This window comes from Amphiura filiformis, chromosome 8, assembly GCF_039555335.1.
Source record: "Amphiura filiformis chromosome 8, Afil_fr2py, whole genome shotgun sequence".
NCBI lineage: Eukaryota > Metazoa > Echinodermata > Ophiuroidea > Amphilepidida > Amphiuridae > Amphiura > Amphiura filiformis.
The window spans coordinates 33942611-33964897 of NC_092635.1; positions in this window are offsets into that span (position 1 = coordinate 33942611).

Sequence of the window (22287 nt, forward strand, 5' to 3'; positions counted from 1 at the left end):
TTGAAACATCTACTTTTCCTATGCAATTTAAAAGTGCTGTTGTTAAGCCATTGCTAAAGAAGTCAACTCTTGATTATGAAAATCTCAGAAATGATCGACCTGTATCAAATTTAACTTTTGTGTCAAAAACTATTGAAAAAATTGTAGCATCTCGTCTGAACAATCACTTTGAAACACACAACCTTCTGGAAAAGTATCAGTCTGCGTACAAAAAATTTCACGTAACTGAAACAGCACTTTTGAAGGTCCAAAATGATATCTTATGTGAACTTGATAAAAAACATGTTGTGTTCTTAGTTCTTCTGGATTTATCTGCGGCCTTTGACACTATTGATGACAATATTCTTCTTTCGCGTCTTGAATCCTTGGGTGTCAACGGCCCACCCCTTACATGGGTTTTGTCATGCAGAAATCAATCTGTCAGCATTGGAAACACTCTATCATCTGCGGTAGACCTACCATTTGGAGTACCACAAGGCTCTGTGTTAGGCCCCATATTTTTCACTATATACGCATCGCCTGTTATTGAAATTGCTCATCATCATAACTTGAATGTTCATACTTATGCAGATGATACGCAGCTTTACCTTTCTTTTGATGTAAACAAACCCAAAGATGAAGACTTAGCTCGTCAGCGTATTGAAAACTGTATTTCTGATATTCGATCATGGATGACAAAAAATAAACTAAAACTTAATGATGACAAAACTGAATTGCTCATAGTATCTTCCAAAAACTCGCAAAGTAAGATTCATCGTAACAGTATTCAAATCGGATCCTCAACTATACATGTATCTGCTTCAACCAGTGTGCGAAATTTAGGCGTGTGTTTTGATTCTACACTGTCAATGGATAATCATATGAAAAAAGTGTGTCAATCTGCTTATTTTCAAATCCGGAACCTACGTGGTATTAGGAAACTTCTGTCAAAGGATACTGCCGAAATACTTCTTCACGCCTTCATTACCTCGCGTTTAGACAATGGAAATGTTCTACTAAATGGAATTGCTGAACAACAGCTTAGGAAACTTCCAACTTGTACAGAACTCTGCCGCACGCGTTTTTTACAAACACTTTCGCAAATATGATCATATCACACCCATTCTTATGAATCTGCACTGGCTTCCCGCACGTGAAAGAATTGTATTTAAAACTTTTCTTCTCACATGGAAAGGATTAAACAACATTGCACCTCCTTACATCACGGACCTTCTTGTTCCATACACACCTGCACGCACTCTTAGATCGTCAGACAAATGTCTATTAAAAATTCCACAATCTAATTATTCTCTGGGAGACCGTGCTTTTTCTACTGTTGCACCAAAACTTTGGAACTCGCTTCCCTATAATCTGAGACAATCAATTTCTGTTGATCAGTTCAAATCTGGACTCAAAGACTTTCTTATTCAATGCTGCGTATAATGTCAGTGTTTGATTTATCATGCTTTTATACTGCTCTGTATTTTTGGTTTATATGTATTAAGGATTCTTTGGGTTCATGTTGATTGTATTTTGTATGAAATTGTATTGAGCTAACAATTTGGATAGCTGATTTATTTTAATCAGCTATACTTTTTTTTTTTTTTGTTTTCATGTTTACTTGTACGTGTATCTTGTTTTTTGCGCCTTGGATTAGATTTAATTTTCTAGATAAATGGCGCATTATAAATGCTTATTTATTATTATTATTTATTATTATTCACCTCCTAATCCTTGGGTGGAAACCTTTACAAGTGATGGAGTAGGACGGCCAAGGTATGCCATATCAGAGGAGCAGCTACATTTCTTCATATATATATATTGATAAATGATCAATGTGATTGCTGAACAGTATAATTACCATTATACATATACAGCGTGTCCCAAAAGTAACTTAACATTGTGAATTTGCCATATCTGAAATATTTCCTACATCATACTAAAATGGAGAACATACGAGGGGGTATCAAAAAGTTTTAGAAATCGCCCAGAAGAGAAAGCGCTATATCAATGAAATTTTGTCAGTGCAATCACTGGTCCTTATGTACATTATGGTCCAAAATGGTCTCATAGATATGATTACTTTTTTACAGGTTGCACTAGATGCCAATAACCTGCTGCCGCAGTTACTGCGCATAAACGGCAAGATTGAGAAAATTGAGGCAAGCAGCATTATTAAGATCCTGCTTTTGAAGGGTTGCAGTGCCTAGAAAATTGATGATAAAATGAAAGTTATCTTCGGTGGTGCTTGTGATATGTCACTGTCGCTTTTTGGAAAAGGAATTTTTATTTTATCACAGATTTTCTGGGCATTGTAACCCTTAAAATGGAACTTAATCATGCTGCATGCCTCAATTTTCTCCATTTTGCTGGTTTTGCGGTTACATAGGCAGGTAGTGACATCTAGCTCCTGTAAAAAAAAGTAAACATACTTATGAGACCATTTTTGGACCACAATGTACATAAGGACCATTGATTGCACTGACAAACTTTCATTGATATAGCTCTTTCACTTCTGGGCGATTTCTAAAACTTTATGATACCCCCTCGTATTCACATAGATTGATCTTTTAGAATTATTCTGATACCAAAAACAGCATTATTGATGACCCCTTGACCTTCATGTGTCTTTGCTCATCATCATAATGTCGTAAACCGACAACATTACAGTAGTAATGGCCAACAACAATGAAGACACAAAGAAGAATGACACTGACAGTGATGGTAAGGTGAGAACTAAAAAAGATAATGAACAGGTACTGATGGTAAACACAATCAGGAGAAAATAGAGGACTATGCTGTGGTAGGTGAGCAGGCTGGTTTAAAAGTAATAACAGAATTTGCACGAGAAACTAGCCTAGCACCTCGCACTTGCCAGGTAATAGTGTTATTTCATCATGATGAGAACATACTAATATTGATCATGGGATGAATGCATGGACCAGTAAGAGCGTGCTTTACAGATTTTGCCCAAGTGGCAGTAGGCTGTTCTCACCTGTAACTCCTCTTTCACCTCTGTCAACACCTTTCCAGCTTTTGATTCTTTATCTTTCACTTTTTTTAGCTCCTTTTCCAATACTTCTTGCTTCTTCACCAGCTCTTGGTATTTCTTTTCAAACTGTGGTAAATCCTCCTCTGACTTCTTGGCTTTCTTGTCAAGTTCCTCTTTTGTATGGAAAGAAGATGATGATGCTTGAGATGTTGATTGAACACCTTTGGAGCTTTTGATTCTTTATCTTTCACTTTTTACAGCTCCTTTTCCAATACTTCTTGCTTCTTCACCAGCTCCTGGTATTTCTTTTCAAACTGTGGTAAATCCTCTGACTTCTTGTCAAGTTCCTCTTTTGTACGGAAAGAAGATGATGATGCTTGAGATGTTGATTGAACACCTTTGCAGCTTTTGATTCTTTATCTTTCACCTCCTTTTCCAATACATCTTGCTTCTTCACCCTTTACTCTGGTATTTCTTTTCGGACTTTGATAAATCCTCCTCTGACTTCATGCTGCAGCATGACAGTGGAAAGAAAGTTGAATGGGACAGCTCATCATTAACATCATATGCCCAAGAGGGGTTTGTTGATTTTACTTTTACCGATGTGTCTTCATTTAGGAACCGAAAGAGAAGGGATGATTTTGTCAAGATGTGTAGACTTTTTTCATCTAGAAGGTGACATAATGCATACATCAATGTAGTTCATTCCAAGTTTGATCAACAGGTGCTTTTTCATACTTGCTCATCCCTTCCAAATGTTTAAGTATCTCATTAAATTTAGTCATCATTATCTAGTTTATAATCCAACAGCGTTATGTTATTCATGCTTTCACTGAAGATGAAAAAATTGATTTCAAATTGTTGTGCAAATTATATCATATTTTAACTTTCCAAAGAACATTTGAGCCACGGATGACAATGATCAAGTGCTTACAGCTTTACGTGTGATTTTTGATATCATGCAACATTACGTTGAAGTTTTATAAGATTTAAACTTTGCATTACCATTTCTTGGAAATATTCCAAAAACATTAATGTGTGTGAGAAACTTTTTAGCCAGCTGGAATTCTTTATGCAATAATTCTTTATGAAATAATTCTTTATGTCTTTATGCAATAATTATGTCAACATTAACGAAAAAGATATTTTTAGCTTTTGATTCTTTATCTTTCACTTCTTTCAGCTCCTTTTCCAATACTTCTTGCTTCTTAACCAGCTCCTGATATTTCTTTTCAAACTGTGGTAAATCCTCTGACTTCTTGGCTTTCTTGTCAAGTTCCTCTTTTGTACGGATGATGATGCCTGAGATGTTGATTATACGTTATGGAAGGCATCTCGTCCACTTGGCACAACCAGCTTTTGTGATGTTAAATTTATTTTAATTTTTTTAAATTTTTTCAATTATCTTGACAAATATTGCTGCCAAAGAGATGCCAGCGACAAGGAGAGGCTAACCAATATCATCACCTTAGTCATGCACATAATACAAACGCTGGTACAATCTACATAACGAAGCTCCTTGATGCTTTATTGACAGCCAAAACAAAACCATTATAGGAAGCATAGACAGCTCACAATTAGTAGCCAGCCTGAGATACATAGACCAGAAACTTTGCGGGTATCACTCACTTGCTAATCTTATCTTCGTGAATGCTCTTCCTCAAATGGAGCAAAAGGAAAAGGACTGAAGATGTCATCGTAGAAATGGGCATTCAGGTTTGGCCATGTGTTGTTCCTCATGCCAAGAGAAATCATGTGTCTATATGCAACCAGTTCATGTATTGGCGGGACCAGCAATTTATTAACTGATTCCGCTTAAAGCATGGAAACTGTTGCATATTAAAGTGACTAATCTCTAAGAGATGAGATACAGGTATCCACAAATGAGAAACACCAATGCATCATCACCCAAGATGGAGGTGGTGTCTACACTGTTTATTCTGGGAGGTGGAACAAGGCAACTAGGGGGTGATGGTATACAAGTACACCATACAACTGCCAACCAAGCCTTTCACAAAGTTACTGCTGCCCTGGCCAACCATAGGAGTGATCTGATAAACATGCCCATATCAAATAAGATACCTTTGGTAAAGAAAGGTTTTTAGCATATTCTGTGTGTGGCCTGCCTCATGCATAAGATGATGTGCTGTTGTGAATTGTTCATCTCATTTTAGCTGCTTTCAAAGTTAGTGTATTTCCTTGTAAGTGCCAGTATTGCCTAGCTATAAAGTTTTAAGATTTATTCCTGCTGTTTGGTGTGAATAATTTGCTGTTAACTTATCAATACTTTACATGACATGTTAATGTCATAAAAGATTTCTTTGCTCAATTTCTCTAACATCATTCATTGTAATACACATGTTCATTCTTGCAATTAATCTATGCAGGATACCAAACTGTTGATGGCTACTTGAAATCAAAGGGCCTACGAGTTCAGAGGTACAGAATCCGAGACTTGCTGCACCGAATAAACCCATCCAGTCAGGAACTGAGAGCTGTTGGGCTATCCATAGACGACACTACTCTGTGCCAGCTCCATTGTCCTTATGGCATATTGATGGTAACCACAAGTTAATAAGGTGTGCGTGCATCTTTTTTTTTTGCATGATTAAAGGGCCTACGAGTTCAGAGGTACAGAATTAGAGAATCTCTACATCGCATAAACCCATCCAGACAGGAACTGAGAGCTGTTGGGGCCATCCATAGACGACACTACTCTGTGCCAGCTCCATGGCCTACAAATTCAGAGGTACAGAATTTGAGACTTGCTACACAGAATAAACCCATCTAGACAGGAATTGAGAACTGTTGGGGCCATCCATAGACGACACTACTCTGTGCCAGCATATTCCTTATGATATATTGATGGCAACCATAAATTAATAAGGTGTGCATCTTTTTTCCCATGATTAAAAACCACTTATTTTTAACAAGCACATCTGTTACACAAATTATGGTAAAAGGCCGCCGGCTCGTACTCAAAAATATATTTAGCGGGGAGAGGTGAGGGGCTGGGGTTAAAGGGTATTGATGGGAGTTGGGCAACAATCTGATTTAAATAGCTCTATGGTCAAGGTATATGCCTCCTTGTGCAACACGTTCATCTATCAGCGGGACCAGGAATTTATTAACAGATTCTGGTTAAGCAAGGAAACTGTTGCATATGTGATCAATCTCGTAAGAGGTGAGATACAAGTATCCACAATGAGAAACAATGCATTGTCACCGGAGATGGAGGTGGCGTCTACACTGTTTATTCTGGGAGGTGGGGCAAGGCAACTGGGGGGTGATGGTATTCAAGAACACCGTATAACTGCTGACCAAACTTTTCATAAAGACACCGCTACCCTGGCCTACTTGTTGGCAGCAAAAATAATCTTCATGGAATCTCCTGAAAGGTAATGAACTCAATGAATCAAAACCTATATACAGACATGAAACTGACCATTATGAAAAATGCTTTAAAAAAGAGGAAAATTCTGACTTGATGTAATGAAATGTAATTTCATGATGGACAGGAAAGTCATCTTCACATTTTAATTAATTTAATTTGTACCCAGAAAATCATCTTTCATAATGTAAATGTATTGATTTTGACTATTTATTTATGTTTCATATATTGTAGGTGAAGATGTTGTTAAGATTACGCTATGAAGCAAGCACAGTAGGGTGCTCAAGCATATTCTGTGTGTGGATCACCTCATGCATCCTTGTGCAACACGTTCATCTATCGGCTGGACCAAGAATTTATTAACAGATTCCGGTTGAGCAAGGAAACTGTTGCATAAGTGACCAATCTTGTAAGTACCCACAATGAGAAACAATGCGTCATCACCCGAAATGGAGGTGGCGTCTACACGGTTTATTCTGGGAGGTGGAAAAAGGCAACTGCGACCAAGCCTTTCACAAAGTTACTGCTGCCCTGGCCAACCATAGGAATGATCTGATATACATGTCCATACCAGATAAGATACCTTTGGTAAAGAAAGGTTTTTAGCATATTCTGTTAGTGGCCTGCCTCATGCATAAGATGATGTGCTGTTGTGAATTGTTCATCTCATTTTAGCTGCTTCAAAGGTTGTGCATTTCCTTGTAAGTGCCAGTATTGCCTAGCCATAAAGTTTTAAGATTTATTCCTGCTGTTTGGTGTGAATAATTTGCTGTTAGCTTATCAATATTTTACATGACATGTCAATGTCATAAAAAATTTCTTTGCTCAATTTCTCTAACATCATTCATTGTAATACACATGTTCATTCTTGCAATTAATCTATGCAGGATACCAAACTGTTGATGGCTACTTGAAATCAAAGGGCCTACGAGTTCAGAGGTACAGAATCCGAGACTTGCTGCACCGAATAAACCCATCCAGTCAGGAACTGAGAGCTGTTGGGCTATCCATAGACGACACTACTCTGTGCCAGCTCCATTGTCCTTATGGCATATTGATGGTAACCACAAGTTAATAAGGTGTGCGTGCATCTTTTTTTTGCATGATTAAAGGGCCTACGAGTTCAGAGGTACAGAATTAGAGAATCTCTACATCGCATAAACCCATCTAGACAGGAATTGAGAGCTGTTGGGGCCATCCATAGACGACACTACTCTGTGCCAGCCCCATGGCCTACAAATTCAGAGGTACAGAATTTGAGACTTGCTGCACTGAATAAACCTTTCTAGACAGGAATTGAGAGCTGTTGGGGCCATCCATAGATTATACACTACTCTGTGCCAGCCCCATGGCCTACAAATTCAGAGGTACAGAATTTGAGACTTGCTGCACTGAATAAACCCATCTAGACAGGAATTGAGAGCTGTTGGGGCCATCCATAGACGACACTACTCTGGGTCAGCATATTCCTTATGGCATATTGATGGCAACCATAAATTAATTAAGTGTGCATCTTTTTCCCCATGATGATTAAAAACCATTTATTTTTATTTTTAAGAAGCACACCAGTTACAAAAATTATGGTAAAAGGCCGATGGCTCGTACTCAAAAAATATATTTAGCAGGGAGAGGTGGGGAACTGGGGGTAAAGGGTATTGATGGGAGTTGGGCAACAATCTGATTTCAATAGCTCTATAGTCAACGTATATGCCTCCCTGTGCAACACGTTCATCTATCAGCGGGACCATGAATTTATTACAGATTCCAGTTAAAACAAGGAAACTGTTGCATGAGTGACCAATCTCGTAAGAGATGAGATATAAGTACTCACAATGAGAAACAATGCGTTATCACCCAAGATGGAGGTGGTGTCTACACTGTTTATCAGTTATTTGGTAGAATTAAAAATTTTAATTAATTGGGTTTTTTTATAATCAAAGAAAAAATAATGAATAAATAATCAGGTAACTATAATTTAATTTAATTTAATTCAATTAACATAAAAAGTAAACCACATTATGAATTAATTTATAATTGTATATATAATGAAATAAAAAGTAATGAACAATTAGTAGATAAAATCTGAATTAATCAGGTAGATAGCGCATCTCAAGATATTTATCAAGGTTTTGGGTTGTTTGCCTCTAAAAAGCTCCTTCTTTTTGTCTTCCTCTCTGAATGAACATGTGTTAAATATTTTCTTGCTTCACTTCCATGAGCTTTTTTTATACTTGATTTTGTTTGTTTGTTTTTTTATTCTCTAAAAAGACGCTACCAGGAAGCTTGCAATAAATTGTAATGAACAATCAGATAAATAATCAGGTAAATTTGAAATATTCCAGTAGATAGTCAAATCACAATATTAATTAATTTTTTAAAATTGTATTAATAATCAAAGAAAAAATAATGTACAACTAAACAATAAGATAAATAATATTAATTAATTTTTAATTCATTGTATTAACCTTAATCCCGAAGGGCTTTTTGGCAAGTGATGTGTCTTCTACTTTGATTATGATGTCGCAGAAACTTTGGTTCTTCTGCAATTTGTGGAGTCCATTAGTGACTTTGAATACTTGGGTGATATGAGTCTTATGTTCCGTGTGATCCTTGATGGAATCAGGAATCCACTCAAAGAAAAAATAATGTACAACTAAACAATCAGATAAATTTTATTAATTAATTTTTAATTCATTGTATTAACCTTAACCCCCAAAGGGCTTTTTGGCAAGTGATGTGTCTTCTACTTTGATTATGATGTTGCAGAAAATTTGGTTCTTCTGCAATTTGTGGAGTCCATTAGTGACTTTAAACACTTCTGTGATATGAGTCTTATGTTCTGTGTGATCCTTGATGGAATCAGGAATCCACTCAAAGAAAAAATAATGTACAACTAAACAATCAGATAAATAATATTAATTAATTTTTAATTCATTGTATTAACCTTAACCCTCGAAGGGCTTTTTGGCAAGTGATGTGTCTTCTACTTTGATTATGATGTTGCAGAAAATTTGGTTCTTCTGCAATTTGTGGAGTCCATTAGTGACTTTAAACACTTCTGTGATATGAGTCTTATGTTCTGTGTGATCCTTGATGGAATCAGGAATCCACTCAAAGAAAAAATAATGTACAACTAATCAATCAGATAAATAATATTAATTTATTTTTAATTCATTGTATTAACCTTAACCCTCAAAGGGCTTCCTTACTTTGATTAATTTTTAATTCATTGTATTAACCTTAACCCCCGAAGGGCTTTTTGGCAAGTGATGTGTCTTCTACTTTGATTATGATGTCACAGAAAATTTGGTTCTGCAATTTGTGGAGTCCATTGATGGATATTTAAAATCAAAGGGCCTACAAATTCAGAGGTACAGAATTAAAGAATCTCTACAACGCATAAACCCATCCAGACAGGAACTGAGAGCTGTTGGGGCTATCCATAGACGACACTACTCTGTGCCAGCTCCATTGTCACAAATTCAGAGGTACAGAATTTGAGACTTGCTACACAGAATAAACCCATCTAGACAGGAATTGAGAACTGTTGGGGCTATCCATAGACGACACTACTCTGTGCCAGCTCCATTGTCCTTATGGCATATTGATGGCAACCATAAATTAATAAGGTGTGCATCTTTTTTCCCATGATTAAAAACCACTTATTTTTATTTTTAACAAGCACAACCGTTACAAAAATTATGGTAACAGGCCGACGGTTCGTACCCAAAAAATATATTTAGCGGGGAGAGGTGGGGGACTGGGGGTAAAGGGTATTTCAAGGTACATGTCCTCCCTGTGCAACACGTTCATCTATCGGCTGGACCAGGAATTTATTAACAGATTCCAGTTAAGCAAGAAAACTGTTGCATAAGTGACCAATCTCGTAAGAGATGAGATACAAGTACCCACAATGAGAAACAATGCGTCATCACCCAAGATGGAGGTGGCGTCTACACTGTTTATTCTGGGAGATGGAATAAGGCAACTGGGGAGTGATGGTATACAAGAACACCTTACAACTGCCAACCAAACTTTTCACAGAGTCACTGCTACCCTGGTATACTTGTTGGCGGCAAAAATGGTCTACACGGATTCTCCAGAAAGGTGGGGCAAGGCAACTGGGTGGAGGTGATGGTATACAAGAACACCTTACAACTGCCAACCAAACTTTTCACAGAGTCACTGCTACCCTGGTATACTTGTTGGCGGCAAAAATGGTCTACATGGATTCTCCTGAAAGGTGGGGCAAGGCAACTGGGTGGAGGTGATGGTATACAAGAACACCGTACAACTGCCAACCAAACTTTTCACAGAGTCACTGCTACCCTGGTATACTTGTTGGCGGCAAAAATGGTCTACATGGATTCTCCTGAAAGGTGGGGCAAGGCAACTGGGTGGAGATAAAGGCACAGGTGGAGAAAACATCACGCTACATCAATAATACTATCAACCGGTACAACAGCAACAAATTCCAGACCAACTTTGGCCTACCAAAACAAATAACACGCAAGGATGCTACATCACACTACATCAATAATACTATCAACCGGTACAACAGCAACAAATTCCAGACAAACTTTGGCCTACCAAGACAAATAACATGCAAGGATGCTACATCAATAATACTATCAACCGGTACAACAGCAACAAATTCCAGACAAACTTTGGCATACCAAGACAAATAACATGCAAGGATGCTACATCAATAATACTATCAACCGGTACAACAGCAACAAATTCCAGACAAACTTTGGCGTACCAAGACAAATAACACGCAAGGATGCTACATCAATAATACTATCAACCGGTACAACAGCAACAAATTCCAGGCAAACTTTGGCCTACCAAGACGAATAACACGCAAGGATGCTACATCACGCTACATCAATAATACTATCAACCGGTACAACAGCAACAAATTCCAGACAAACTTTGGCCTACCAAGACAAATAACATGCAAGGAGAGGGGTTAAGGTTGCATAAACCTAGCTCACTAAAATCTATCTTGACCATAAGCATGAATACAGGGTTACACTGGGAAGGGCTATATGCCTTCATCAGAAAGGATGCTGTGTCAGAAAATGATGGGAAACAGATGGTAATGCACTAGAAGTTTGATCTCATTCATTTTCACCATTATCACCAGCCACAAAGGCCTACTATTTAGTTGCATTGCGCATCGCACAGAACAGTTTGTGTTATTTTTCTTAATGAGCCTGTCTGCTAATATTATCACACTCAGACTGAACCATCATTAAAAATGGACCAGCAACAGTTACCATCGCTGTAAACACTACAACTGTCACATTGGATCAGCTGTTACAAGCGGCTAGCGTTCCTCAGCCTCCATCCAAAGTACCAGATGATCACAATGTGTCCCTGCTAAGACACAGCTGGTAATTTGGATATAGATGATGCTATAATCATACTAGAGCACGTATAAATCACGAGATGAGAACTCAAGTGGAATGAAACAATTGAAAACTGTTCTTAAAACACGAAGGGAAGAAATCATTGTACTATATGTTCATGAATGTATTTTTGATTTTGTTTGATGTAGTTTTATCGCACATCGCACAGAATAGTGATATTTTTCTTAATGCACTCAGACTGTACCATCATTCAAAATGGACCAGCAAAAGATAGTTACCATCGCTGTAAACACTGCAACATTGGGATCAGCTGTTACAGGTTAAATACCACTAATTATGTATTAGACGGGTTTCAATGGGAAAATGGCTAATTTCGGGTGGAATTTTCTCATATTTAGATCTCTCACAGTTCAATGCCACTAATATCAGGTGAAAATATATGATTAGATGCCAAATGATCAAAAAATTCAACATAGGTTGACCTGAGACTTTTCTTGTTTTAACGCACTGAACCGTAAACACCTTAAAATGACAGTGCGCCCTCGGTTGAAAGTTACAATATGGTAGGGCGAATATTTACTAAAAACCGAAGCCGCGTATGAATTTTGGTACTATTACAACAAAAATGTCATAATGATAATGAGAGAAAATGTACCATTTTTGAAGCATCAAACCCTAAAAAGTACTTTTTTGGCATATTTATATAACTTGATCAATTTCAGCGATTTTAATGCAGTCTTTTTGAATAGTTACTCGTCGTATTTCAATGTATCGCCCAGGCCTATTAGTGGTATTTAACCTACAAGCGACTAGCATTCCTTAGCTTCCATCCGAAGTACTGAATGATCACAGCTGGTAATTTGGATAAAGACGATGCTATAATCATACTAAAGCACATATGAATCACGAGATGAGAACTCAAGTGGAATAAAACAATTAAAAACTGTTCTCAAAACACGAAGGGAAGTACTGGATGATCATGGTGTTCCTACTAAGACATAGCTGGTCATTTGGATATAGATGATGCTATAATCGTACTTGATGCACAAGATGGTAAATCATACGGAATGAAACAATTGAAAACTGTTCTCAAAAGACAAAGGGCAGAAATCACTGTACATATACATATGTGTGTATATAAGTACTGGATGATCATGGTGTTCCTACTGACACATAGCTGGTCATTTGGATATAGATGATGCTATAATCGTACTTGATGCACAAGACGGTAAATCATGTGGAATGAAACAATTAAAAACTGTTCTGAAAACACAAAGGGAAGAAATCACTGTACATATATGTGTGTGTATATAAGTACTGGATGATCACAGTGTTCCTACTGACACATAGCTGGTCATTTGGATATAGATGATGCTATAATCATACTTGACGCACAAGACAATAAATCATGTGGAATGAGACAATTGAAAACTGTTCTCAAAACACAAAGAGGAGAAATCACTGTACATATATGTGTGTATATAAGTACTGGATGCAGGGACTATTTTAACGTGCCTCACTGTCACGTACGTGTCGAGATAAAATATTCGTACAGTGACAATTAACCATCCGTGTAGATATGCTTTAATAGTAGACAATGGTAGAGCCTTTCTTACGGTCACATTAAGGTAAAATGTCAATTTTTTATTTTTGAAACGCACTCTACTTCATCAACACTTTTATCTCATTGCACGATCGTGACAGTGAGGCACGTTAAAATAGCCCCTGACTGGATGATCACAGTGTTCCCACTAAGACATAGCTTGTCATTTGGATATAGATGATGCTATAATCGTACTTGATTCACAAGACGGCAAATCATGTGGAATGAAACAATTGAAAACTGTTCTCAAAACACAAAGGGAAGAAATCACTTTACATATGTGTGTATATAAGTACTGGATGATCACAGTGTTGCTACTAAGACATAGCTGGTCATTTGGATATAGATGATGCTATAATCGTACTTGATGCACAAGACGGCAAATCATGTGGAATGAAACAATTGAAAACTGTTCTCAAAACACAAAGGGAAGAAATCACTTTACATATGTGTGTATATAAGTACTGGATGATCACAGTGTTGCTACTAAGACATAGCTGGTCATTTGGATATAGATGATGCTATAATCATACTTGATGCACGAGACGGTAAATCATGTGGAATGAAACAATTGAAAACTGTTCTCAAAAGAAGAAGGGAAGAAATCACTGTACATATATATGTGTGTATATAAGTACTGGATATAATCGTACTTGATGCACGAGACGATAAATCATACGGAATGAAACAATTGAAAACTGTTCTCAAAAGGTGAAGGGAAGAAATCACTGTACATATATTATATCATATTATATCATATCATATTATATCTATCATATTACTTGACTGCCACCGTTTAAAAGCGCAGCAAGGAAGACCAACTAACATTGTAGTTAAATTTGCCCAAATGGGGGACCGAGACTTCATTCTGAGCTTTGCTAAGAACTTGAAGCAGCACAAAGTGAAGACCAGAACAGGAGATAGGCAGCAATACTTCGTTCAAGAGCATTACCCAATGGAGCTGCAGGAGCAAAAAACAAGGTCTTTTGCTGCTATTCAAGAAGGCTGGTCAAGATGAGAACTCAAGAGGAATGAAATAATTGAAAACTGTTCTCAAAAGACGAATGGAAGAAATCATTGTATATTATGTTTATGAATGTAGTTGATGTAGTTTCGTCGCACATAATAGTGATATTTGTCATAATGAGCATGTCGGCTAATATCATTGCACTCGGACTGTGCCATCATTCAAAATGGACCAGCAACAGGTAGTTATCATCACTGTAAACAGTGCAACTGTCACATCGGATCAGCTTTTACAAGCGACTAGCGTTCCTCAGCCAAAGTACCAGATGATCAAGGTGTCCCTGCTAAAACATAGCTAGTAATTTGGATATAGATGATGTTATAATCGTACTGAAGCACGTATGAATCAGGAGATGAGAACTCGGGTGGAATTGAACAACTGAAAACTGTTCTCACAAGACGAAGGGAAGAAATCATCGTACATATGTGATGCGATCAAGCTAAATGAGTCTGATGTCTATCAAAATCATAATTCAGTTTTCAATTTCATTACATGAGCCATTCTCAGAGCTTTATTTTGCTAAAATCCTCATCATAATTATACTTATGGTTCCAGAGATATGGTTATTTTAGTGTTGCTCAGAACAATAAAATACAAAGGAAGGTCAATACTATTGTTGCCAAATCAATATTCCTGACATCCGACTCACATATGTTTATTTATGTATTAAGAGTTCAATGACTCCATGTTCACAAGGAGCCCAATGATGGATGATTTTCTTTTAGTTTTAATCGATCCTTCTGTAGATAATGAGTTTATCTTGCTGGATGCACGAGATGAGAACTGAAGTGGAATGAAACAATTGAAAACTGTTCTCAAAAGACAATGTCATACATACGGTGGGAAATACATTGTAGATGATTGCTCCCGAATATACTGCTGTAGTTTGGCTTAACTTGATCAATTATGGCGATGTTTTTGGCTAAACAGAGCTGCATATTGTAATAAATCAACGAGCTCTACGAGGGGAGAGAGTATTTAGAGATAGATCGCATCCACTGGATAAATGACCAAGAAATGTACCAGAAATATCGCTTCACACGGTTGGCATGTATCAACATCATCGACCTCTTGAAAGACAAACTGCAACATCCTACGGAACGGAATCACGCTTTGCCACCAAGCCTTCATAGCACTTCGCTTTTACGGAAAAGGATCTTACCTGGATGAATCTGGAGCTGAGCCTCACGGTGTAAGCATTCCCACCGCTCAACGCGCCATGAGCCGTGTGACTCTACTACTGTGCCGGTTACAAAACGATTACATCAAGTTTCCCAGAACAGCGGAAGAAGTGCGACAGAAACAGAGGGATTTCATGGATGTGAGAACAAGGGTTTCCTCGTGTGGTAGGCGCTATTGTAGATGTTTTTGCCTCGTCACTTTGGTATTGTTTGTGTTAAAAGTATGCATGTTTGGAATTTTTATATTTAATATGATACATGATTTTGCCATATTTCACATGGTATTGTATTGATCATGTGTGTAATTGCTTTGCTGTATACTACATTGTCTTTTTTGTCTTCTACTCACATGTTGTGGTTGTAGTGTACAGCTTGGCTTTTTAAAATTGTGTATTATGATTCTAATTTCATCCTTTGTTTGATATTTTTTGCATTATATTATCGTTGTTTAAACAAAAATTGTCGTTAGTCTGGTTGAAATTATTTTGCTTTGTTACATAGGCCATCACTTTGAACATTTCATTTTGTTCTATGCTCATTTTGCATATAATTATGGTTTTTACATACTTATCTTTTAAATTGTAAAGTGCCTTGTGGTCTTTGATGTAATGTGCTATATAAAAATTATTATTATTATCATTATTTTTCTTTTCACCACACAGGTTATAGACAAATAATTCTAACATGTACAACAAATACACCAGATCGGAAATTAGAAGAGGCAATTAAAAACCTACAACATGAAAACCGAAGCTGAAAAAGAGAGCTGAATGTTGCAGCGAATCAAGAGAAACAAAATGAGGGAAGGGAAGGGAAAATAAAGGAAAAAGTAAAAGAGTTAGTAAAGCAGGTCAAGAAACTAACAATGAAATTGAAAGATCCATCGCCAGAAGAAACAGTTAATCATGTCAGTAAATTTTTGAAAGGCTTCACATTCTTCAAATTACAAATCACACACACAAAAAGAAAAACGACCAAAGGTTCACCTATTTAGATAATATATTTTCCATTACTTTATACTATAAATCGCCCAAATGTTATAGATTTTTACGCAAGTCATTTATACTTCCCAACAAGCACACCATTTCAAATTGGTTACAAGATGTAGAATTTACTGCGGGATAAAATGAAGGTGTAAAACCGAAAACTTCGGACTCTATCTTACAAAATCACACAAAAATTACTTATATCAGTCGAAGAACAGTATCCCCAGAGCATGATTAGTCCAGCTGAGCAAAGGCTGGACTCTTGCATTTCAGCGGTTTCTTCTTCTTCTTTCTTTCTTTCTGTCAACATTTGACATAATTGGCTCTAGCTCGCTAACTATTTGACCGATTGTAACCGAACTCGTTATTAATACTGTTACATAATCATCTTATAGACAGCTATTCATAGAAGATAATCTATGAATGTAGATATATCGATTGTTCCGCTATTGGTTCACAGATAATAGCCCTTTCTATTCAGAGGTTCTATTCACTCTTGGTCAGTCGTGCATGTTTATAATACTAAAGAAACTGATTTTAGGCGCTTCATTTAAATCCCATATGGTTAGACTTCATCTATTACCCATCACATTATTTTCTAAAGCCGTGCGCCATGGCACAATTTTCTATTCCAACGCAAACCAAAGCTAACAGAATTTTTTCTCTCTCCATTTCAGTAATGTCATTTGCTGAGCTGGCACAGGATCTACTTTGAGAGCCTGGTGTACATTATACACTGGAAGAGTGGTTCAGTTTGGCTAGGGGAGCCGGAGGCTCAAATTCAAACCCTACTGCAAAAGATCTGGGTCACATCCATCTGAACTTCCTAGTCGCTGATGGCAGCAATGCTGTGGCATCTACCAAGGGGGAATTGCCATAATCAAAAAAGGAAAATAGACTTAAGTAGTAAACCATTACCCAAAAGGAAAGCCAATCGGACAACTTTATTTGAAGATTAATGAACAGTTTTATTTACAAAATATGACATCATTCAGACAGTAACAAGTAGTCAACATCTTTTCGAACAATGACGGCAAGAAACATTTGCTCAATTTAGTTACAAGTGGATAAGGTTTGCTTCTCATCTTCTCTGGTTAGATGTAGTGGCCCCGTAGTAGCAGCTGGGGCTCATGATTGCCCCCATTGCATTTACAATCCTTGTTACATTGTAGGAGGTGATGCAAATGATGACCAGTACCTTCTAGGCGGTAGAATTGGTTTTATAAGAAATAAGGACAAGTATTTAAGAATGCATTATTCCAAACAGACACCGACTGTGGAAAAGCACTTTGCATAGTATTTGTTCATCAAGAATTCCCCAATGCGACATTAGCAACTAGCAACGTCCCATCGCATTTACAATCCTCGTTACATTGTAGGAGGTGATGCAAATGATGACCAGTACCTCCTAGGTGGTAGACTTGGTTTTATAAGAAACATAAAGGACGAGTATTTAAGAATTCTACAAAAGGTAGAAAATGCATTATTCCAAACAGACAATGACTGTGGAAAAGCACTTTGCATAGCACTTGTTCATCAAGAATTCCCCAATGCGACATTAGCAACTAGTAACGTCCCATCGCATTTACAATCCTCGTTACATTGTGAGAGGTGATGTTAATGATGACCAGTAAACACCAAAGGGGGTCAGGGGCGGCTGGTCAATTAGTTCAATTAGGCTTTACAAAGTTGACAACCAAACAGTATGTCAAACTGATTGTGAAGATGTATAGTTCCGACACCTAGTGATTTTAGCCACGTATGTTTGGCATCTATTATGATCTATAATCTTAGAAAACGATAAGCATAGACCAGCTACGAACAGAACTTAACATATTATACAAGAGGAATGACTTCCAAAACGCAAAGACAAGCTTGGACTTATACCAATTTATTTTGGAAAATAATTTGAACATGCAAGTTTTCCCAGAAGTATCACGCTTGCTGGAAATCTCGGCGACTACTCCACTCGTCTCAGTGGAGTTGGAGCGGTGTTTCTCTACCTTGAATAGGATAAAAACATTCCTACAGAACACTATGACCAACCAGAGGTTGAATGCCCTAGCTTTCCTGTAAATTCAGAAGGATATGATTCGGCAAGAAGTGCCCACATTCAACCAAAAAGTGATTGATAATTTGTTCCACATCTGAGGGGGGCACATCCCCCTCAGACACCCCCTGCGTTGCGCAAGTGCTCCGGGTGGCGCTTTGTGCCGATTAGCACCTAAGAAAAAAAGGAACACAAGCCGCCACTGAAGGGGCTCTTTCCACAACATCATAATTTCTGATCATTTATAGAAAGCTCTGCAAAATCTAAGGGTTAAAACCGTTGTCACGATCCCAAATCAGTCAAAGAGAAGGTCTGCATATCAAGTATATCTCATTGGATGTACAAAGCCAAGAAATCTGGGAATGCTGGCCACTGTTATCCACTGACCCATCTCAAACAGTGAGGGTACTCCATCTACTACAAGTTATTGGCACCCGCCTCATAATGGAGGTCCTTTAGTGTACTCCCAGCAACAAGCACCACATTGCAGATTGTATGGCCACCTATCCCTATCTCAGGACCACTACACCAAACTCACAAGCTATACTCAAACAACCAGAGACTACGTTGCAACCCTGACGCTGAATATGACCCAGTTCCCCCTTGGTTTGACACTATGGCTGCAGATACCCATGCAATTACAAATAGGCACCAGCATACCGTGGAACCTCGTCTACAAGCATATATAGGGCTTTGGATGAAAAGTAAATGATTTGGAAACAAGCGTGAATATGCCAATACAATAGATTGGCCTAAAAATAATAGTTGTTTGTATATGCTTGGATCTGTAATTTATTTACTCAAACTCCTTAATGGCGGTTGGATTAATGTAGCTTTCATCAGACATACTCTATATGCTTGTACACAGGGTTTTACGGTATGTCAGCCACACTGGTCCAGGACGAACCAACTGAATACAGTTCCACATCACACCAACCCACCATGCCCAATGGAACACAATATCATGCTGTACCATTTATGTCCAGTGCATAGCAACCTCCTGCATGTCCTTCCCACATCAAATCCAGGTGGACATACATCAACCCCATGCTCTCATGAACAATGGACAGGTGCCTCTCCCATGAACTTTGAGCTTACCATAAAACTGTATTAGTTCCATCTTGAGTTGGATAAATAGTAACAAACTTATGTTAAACACAGACAAAACCGAAATCTTAACCGTTGGTACATCCTCTCGCATCAAACAAATTAACATAGAAGATGATATCATTCAAATTTTGAATTCTGACATATCTTTCCAACAATCTGTCAAATACTTCGGTGTTCGGCTGGACCAAACGCTGTCCATGTCTGACCATATAAGTGATATATGTTGCTCTCTTTTTTTATCCTTGAGACAAATGGCACAATTCATCCATATTTATCTGAGAGACAAATATCTCCAGGACGAACCAACTGAATACGGTTCCACATCACACCAACCCACCATCCCATCACCAAAGCAACAGAGCATGGACTTGGTCCAGTGGGTGTCAGCATCAGCGGACTATCACACCCAAAACATTCTATTGGCCACCGCATTGGAGCAAATAAATACTCGGTTGGACAAAATTGGAAGTAATATGTAAAATAAGTTCGTCGAGGTGAGTAAAGAACAAACCGCCCACTTGGCCAAACAATTTCATGATGGACTTTCAGAGGAGGCTTACCAAAGCAAAACGTACAACAAAGAACTAGTCCAAGCCTTCCAAGATAACATTTTCAAATTCCCTTCAAAATAACTCCAAATGCAAAATATTAGGCCTATATGTAATGTGTCAGGATGACCAAACACTTGCAATCTACACCAATGTCAACCAGGCAAAAGCTAACAAGAGATGTTCCACTACCCCGACAAAGCCAATATGATGGCTCTGTGTCATGGCAAGGGTTTATCATCTAATTCAAGAATTTGGCCCAAAGTTGCAAGTGGAGTGATGGTGAAATGCAGTTTCATCTGATGCAAAGCTTGAAGGGGAATGCCGCCACATTTGCATTTGAAGAACTAGATAGCACTGCGAGAACATTGTTTCGTTCCTTAGAATTAGCACTAGAGCTGCGATTTGGGGACCGGCAATCAACTATAAGTTAATTGTCACAATTAGAGAGCAGAAAGATGACGCCCAAGGAAACCTTGACGGAATACGTCAGACATAAGACGATTAGTACATAAAGGGTACCATACTGCTGATGAAGCAACAAGAGAAACTATTTCATTAAGATTTTTCATAAAGGGGCTGAATGACCAGCAAATAGTCTTGGCAGTGGGAATGAAAGACCCAAAAAACGTGGAGGAAGCAAGACTGGCAGCAGAGACATACATGATGCTGAGAGATGAAACAGCAAAAAAGGCACACGGGCAATTTGCCAAGTAAAGGTCGAAGAACTACCCCCCATTATGACAGCATCTCAATTTAACGAGATGATGGCGTCCCTTGCCAAATGTATAGGGAGATCTTGAATACCGCAAAAAGTGAGTTTGTCAACAGCCAGCAGCGTAGGCCTAATTACCACGCCAGAAGGGGTTACAACCCTAGGCCTAATCCTGGGAGCATGAAGTAGTACAACTGTGAAGAACTAGGTCACATCGCATGCAACTGCCCAAAGAGAGTAGAGGGGTATAGTGACGTTAGTAAGAAAGCGGAAAACTAACAGGGACCAACCGTCCGGCCTGGAAACGGTCCCAGAAGAAGACACAGATGAAGATGCTATACCAGATGCTAAGAGTACAATAATACCACTTACAAGGGCAAATGCCTTTGTAGGTATGTCAGCATTTGTGTATGTAAATATTAATAGTATAGATAGTGAGTTATTAATAGACTTAGGGGCAGCAGTAACTGTAGACATGTGGAAAAATATTCCAATTCATCATAGACCAAAGCTCCATGCACCTGATGACTTTAACATGTCTAATTCGAACATGACTAACTTCATGTTACCAGTTGCCCATATGATGATATTTGTGGCAATGATGTTGATGACTGTTATTGTTAATGGAAAAAGCATGAGACTGGATCTGGATCTAGATATCTCAAGTGCGCAACAAAGAGATGTTGGTATGGCCACAGCTACTGAGGACTATTAAGATTCCAATATGGATCTACACATGAATCTAACTGATGACTGCGAGTTTTGGTGATAGGCGACTCTCTCACCAAGCTTTTGGAGCAGGACTTGCCCTCTGATAACATAAATCACTGTGTTTTGCCCTATCTAGGGGCTACAATATTGTCACTGCAGATGTGCATCAAACAGCTAATTCGTGACTTTGACGTTCAGAAAGTTTTTATTCATGTGGGCACAAATTCCCTTAGTAGAACACTGATGTCACGAGTAATTGCCCAGTATAGACAATTAATTGATTCTGTCAGGGAGCGATTTCCCAGTGCACAAATATTTGTGAACAATATATTAGCAAGGGATGATGAGTATGATGATCGCAGGTTCTACCTGAACATTGCGTCGAAAGACAGACAAGGTCTCGATCTAGAGCAATGGATCGCCTTTTAAACAATGACGAATATGTTCAAGTGCCGGTGGAGGCGGCCCCGGCGGGTCAAATTGAAAATGTCAACGTGGATGTACGTGATCGTGAGGTACATGTAGTCAATGGCGGACAAGGACAAGGTGAGCCGGCGGGTCAAATTGAAAATGTCAACGTGGTTGTACATCAGGTAGTTAATGACGGACAAGGACAAGG